Raw genomic sequence first — 6,037 nt, 5'->3', positions numbered from 1 at the left:
CCTGTCAGATATCTCGTGTGACTCAATTAAATCAGTTGCAATGGCTTCTGGTGCCTTGGCCTTTGCTTGCATGCATATGTGGCTCAGGGACTGGAAAGCAGACACAACAGAGAAATCAGCCCTACTAAAGATCCCTTTCCCAGGCAATAAATTGTTTGGGGATCAGCTTGAACAAATGGTGACCAAGGCTTTTAAGGAATGTAAGCATGCCTTGCTTTACAAAGAGAAATCTGGAACATCTAGATCTTAGAAGGATTACAAGAAGAATGATGATTTGAGGTCATCCCGGAGGAGGCTATTCAGCCTAGAAAGAAAGATAGGAACTCTGAGTCATCATCTTTCAAACCAGGACAGAAGCAGCAGAAATTCTGACTATGCCTGGAGAGAGGACCTTCCGGTTGGAGGATGTCTTCAATTTTTCCTGCCAGAGTGGGAAATAGACATCTTCAATCAATGGGCTCCGAATATCATTCTCAAAGGTTATGTGATCGAATTTGACTCCAAGCCACCAAAATCGGGAGTCATCCCTATGCCATTGCCAAAAGACACACAAAAAGCAGCAGCTTATGCAACGACTTGCAAAGTCTTCTACAGAAAAAAGCAATAGTCCCCGTTCCCTTAGGAGAAGAGGGACAGTGATTTTATTCAATACTTTTCTTGGTGAAAAAAACATCAGGTGCGCTAAGGCTAGTTCTGGATTTGAAGAAGGTCAACAAATGGGTGAGGACAATCCATTTGAAGATGGACAGACTTCAAAAGATAATTCCGATGGTCTTGCCAGCAGATTTTATGGTGGCCGTGGAGCTGCATGACGCTTACCCCCACATTCCGATTTTTCCTCAACATCAAAAGCAATAGAAGGTCAACATTTCCAATTTACAGTCCTTCCTTTCGGGCTCAAGTCCACTCCCACAGTGTTCACCAAGGTTCTGGCTCCATTGGTCGGTCTTCTTCACAAAGAGGGCATCCTGGCTCATCCATAGCTAGACGATTGGCTGGTCCATGCAAATTCAACAGAAAAGGTTATGCTGCAAAGAGACAAGGTTTTGGACATTCTTCAAAAACATAGATTTTTGATACATTTGGAGAAATCCCATGTGCTCATCTCTCAAGACTTAGAATTCAAAGGAGCAAGGTTGGAAACGCATCGCAGTTGTGTGTCTCTTCCGATCAGGAGACAGGAGTAGATGATCATGGATCTGCTTCATTTAATGAGCCAGAAAAACCAACAGCCAGGGAATGGTTAAAGATACAAAGGGACATGGCTGCAGCTGTCTTCTTGGTTCCATGGGCAAGATTTCATTTAAATCTATTCATCAAACAGTTTCTGGAACTCTGGTCTCAAGCCATGGATCGAATGGTTCCTCTTTCTGCTCAGATTGTGTAGATTCTCCATTGGTGGTTGGATCCAGTCCATCTCTCAGAAGGGTTCATCTGGATCCTCCAAGCTTGGTTATGATAACAACAGATGCCAGCAATGCTGGATGGGGAGTGCGGATGGACAAAATTTCAGTTCAACACAAATGGGCAGCTCTAGAGATGAGGAGGTCATCCAATTGGAGGGAAATTGAGGCAGTCCATCGAGCCCTACTTCACTTTGCTCCAATGTTGGGTGGCACAGAGGTTCTAATCATGTCCACAAAAGCTTATTTGAACAGACAAGGGGGCACAGGATCAAAATCTGTGATGGGTTGTGCAACTCTGATTTTTCAGTGGGCAGAGTTACATCTACAGAGTCTGTCTGCTATTCATATTCAAGGGATTTCAAATCAGAGAGCAGACAACTTAAGCAGGATGTTTCCATCATCTTAGGACTATTGTCTGGATCCTCTGGTTTTTGCAGAAATTTGCAAGAAATGGAGGACTCCGGTAATAGATCTTTTTGCCAGCCAGGACAATTCCCTTCTGCCAGTGTTTTGTTCCAGGGTCTGGGAGAAGGGTTCTTGGAATGTAGAAGCTCTTTCCGTGCAAAGGCAATTAGGGAATGGGACTCCAGTCATTCCTAAGGGCGTGTAGGCCCATAGGTGTGAATGGTTTTGCATTTCCAAATTTGCGAATTCCTGTTAGGAATTCGCAATTTAGGTAATGCAAATCCCAGGGTGCTGGGGGCCTAAGGCCCCCTTTGATGCACCCCAAAAAAATATTTTTGGACATATAAAGCGCCCACATGCCCTAGGGCATGTGTGCACTACATGTAATTTTTTAAAGTGCATTTTTAATACATTTTTTAAAATTGCACATGCCTACCACCAAACTTCAATTCGTGGTAATTGCATTTCTTAAATGCCAAATTTGCATTTAGGAAATGCATGATACATGTGCACTGGTAATCGCAAATAGGTATTCCCTATTTGCGATTCCTATTGCGATTCTCTAAATGGAGTTGCAATTTCAGGAAATCGCTATTTTAGTGAGTCCTTGAAATTGCACTGTGAATGTCTTTCATACATTATGAAAGGCATTTTTGCATTCGCAAAAGGTGGAATTTTGCGATTCGCACCGTTTGCGAATGCAAAAAGCTTTGATACATCTAGTCCTAGATCTTTTATCCTGTCCAAATTTTTCAGTCTTACAATTTTTGCCAGATGGTTTTGATCTGGGTCTCAAGTGTGCTACCTTGAAATTACAATGTGCAGCCATAAAGGCATTCAGGGAAAATTGGATAGATATTTCTGAATGTGAGGTTTTGACTTCTAGACTCCTCAAAGGTTTCTCTAGTCTTAGACGTGAAACAAGTAATCCTTGGCCCTTGTGTTATTTTCCCTTAGTGTTAGAGGTTCTCAAAGGGTCTCCTTTTAAACCACTTGACTCTGTGGATCTAACGTTTCTGACCTGGAAGGTGTTTTTTCTAGTGGCAATTACCACAGCCAAGAGAATAGGAAAATTGGGCTCTTTTTCAGAAAATCATCCCTATCTGAGGACTTTTCCAGATAGTATTGTATAGAGAGTAGGCCCAGCTTTTTCTCCGAAGGTTTCATCTGCATCTAATTTGCAGCAGGAAGTCATCCCCTCTGAGTTTTTTACCAATCCTTTGTCTCAGGAGGAGCGGGAGTGGAATATATTTGACGGCGGAGAGACATTTTTATTTATTTGGCGAGGGCTTCTCAGTTTCGTTCTACAGAAGCTCTTTTTGTTAATTTCGGTGCAGTGAACAAAGGGTGGACGTCCTTCCAGACAGACTTTAAGTTGATTGTTGAAATCTACCATTTGTACAGCATACCTGTTAAGAGGGGTTTGTCCTCTAGCAGGGATTGAGGGCAGGTCCACAAGGAGTATGTCAGTTTCCTGGGCAGAGTTTCAGGGCACCTCTCTAAAAGAAATATGTGGAGCAGCCACATGGTCTACATCACCCACTTTTGTAAGACATTACTGAATTGATCATGTTTCTGGTCAACAGGATGTGTTTGGTGTGGTCCTCATAATCATTTGATAACATAGTGTTGGCGAACCTCATTTCGTAATGAGAGGATCAGGGAAGGGGACGAAGAGGTAATGCATGGATTACTTACCGGTAATGTCATTACTCTGAGTTCAGGCGTCCCTGTTCAAATCATTACATCCCTCCCGCCCACCTCAGGTACTTAATTCAAATGATTATGAAGCTTGGTATATTACAGGCTGTTTCCAGGTAAGCCAAAGCTATATGTACCAGGAGGGAGAGGTGGGGTTTGTGTTAAGTATATTTTTTACAGGAATTTGGGCTTCGGAAAGAGTCTGTGGAGGCGTTAATGCCTCATTTTGTAACGATCGGAAAAGGCAGGTCTGGACTCAGAGTAATGACATTACCGGTAAGTAATCTATGCATACCCTGCCATATAAAAAGCACACACAATCAATAACATGAAAAGTACACACATACCCTGCCATATGAAAAGTACACACATACACTGCCATATGCAAAGTACACACATACACTGACATATAAAAAGTACACACAGTTACTGACATATCAAAAGTACACACACACACTGCCATATGAAAAATACACACAGTCAATGACATATGAAAAGTACACACATACCACTATACCACTTATATCATATAGCCCTATATCATAAGAATCACAATACTCATAGTTACTAAAATTAAAGGTACTTTATTTTTGTGACAATATGTCAGAAAATATCTCAGAGGATATACTCCCTGAGGAGGTAAGCAAAATACACAAAATATACACACAAACCAAAATCAGGTAAGTAAACAGAAAAGTTTACCCTGCCATATGAAAAACACACACAGTCAATAACGTATGAAAAGTACACATATGCCCTGCCATATGAAAAGTACCCACATACACTGCCATGTGAAAAATACACACAGTCAATTACATATGAAAAGTACACACACTCTGCCATATGAAAAGTACACACATACCATGCCATATGAAAAGTACACACATACACTGATATATGAAAAGCACACGCAGACACTGACATATGAAAAGTACACACATACCCTGCCATATAAAAAGTACACACATACACTGACATATAAAAAGTACACACACACACTGCCATATGAAAAGTACACAAATACACACAGTCATTGACACATGGAAAGTACACACATACAGTGCCATATGAAAAGTACACACATACACTGCCATATGAAAAGTACACAAAGTCACTGACATATGAAAATTACACACAGTCAATGACATATGTAAAGTACACACATTCCCTGCCATATGAAAAGTACAGTCACTGACATATGTAAAGTACACAAAGTCATTAACAGATGAAAAGTACACACACACACTACCATATGAAAAGTACACAGTCATTGCCAAATGAAAAGTACACACAGTCACTGACATATGAAAAGTACACACGTACACTGCCATATGACAAGTACACACATACACTGCCATATGAAAAGTGCACACATACACTGCCATATGAAAAGTGCACACATACACTGCCATATGAAAAGTACACACGTACACATACACTGCTATACAAAAAGTACACACACAAGGGGATACGAAACGTACACACATTTATACTGGAGTATTCCTCATGACTGTGTAAATAAGCGCCGTGTATGCCAGAGAGCTGTAGCTTAACTTAAAAAATCTTTCACTGTAAGACTTTCTCTGCGTTTTTTGAGCAGTTATTCCAGATTCACTCATGTTTGTGTCTCTTGTCATGAAGCCAATAAGAAACTGCCCATCACATGAACACTCACAGGACACGTGATTACAAACCCAGTGCAGGGCAAGCCAGGAGTTTTGTCTCCACTGGTTTTATCTGCGGCTGAGTTAGTTTGCTCCCAATATTCACATAGATCTGGTATTAAAGAAATGACGTGCATTGTGCAGTGTGCTCTGGGGTTGGAGGCCACATACTCCCCTCTGCCTCCCCCCCGTCTCTTACGTCCAAGGAGCCCCCACCCACCACTCATCACCCCCATCTTCAGTCAGCCTTCGCTGCCAAAACACTCGCACAGCACTGTATGATTTGTAATGCACACTTTATATTAAAAGTTGCATTCTGGGACTTGTAGTTTCATCTACCATTCGTCTATGTGCTTACAAATGGCAGAAACGGAGCCGGGGGTGGTTCCAAGAGACCCCCATGCAGACACGGGTAGCCAGGCCTCAGTGGGGGCTCCTGCCCCCTCCCAAGCCCTCTAGATGTCCCCTCCCACAGCAGAGCGCTGCGAAGCACTACATATGAAGAGAGGAGCCCCTGGGGAACGATAACTATAAAAGCCCCCATCTGAAGCATTCGTGGAGGGGGCAGGAGGGTGAGTCCGCAGGGGGCACGAATGGGGGCGGACAGAAGAGTTACAGAGTTTTTTTATTTATACATTTATGCACAATCATATAGCGCTGACATTACCGAAAGGGGCTGAAGCGCTTTACAAGAGGAATATTTCACAAGAGGAGGAGGGTTTACATGGCCGTGGGGCGAGGCTGTGTCAGATTTGGGGGTGACGAGGTCCAGATTCTGGACTGTGCTAAGAGGGAGGGAGGGAGAGAAAAGAATAACAGCCCCTCCCGCAGGAATTTGTGGGAGGGGGAGGAGTCTGCAGG

The sequence above is a fragment of the Pleurodeles waltl genome, chromosome 5, assembly GCF_031143425.1.
Source record: "Pleurodeles waltl isolate 20211129_DDA chromosome 5, aPleWal1.hap1.20221129, whole genome shotgun sequence".
Lineage (NCBI taxonomy): Eukaryota > Metazoa > Chordata > Amphibia > Caudata > Salamandridae > Pleurodeles > Pleurodeles waltl.
Note: the sequence above shows the minus strand (reverse complement) of the source record.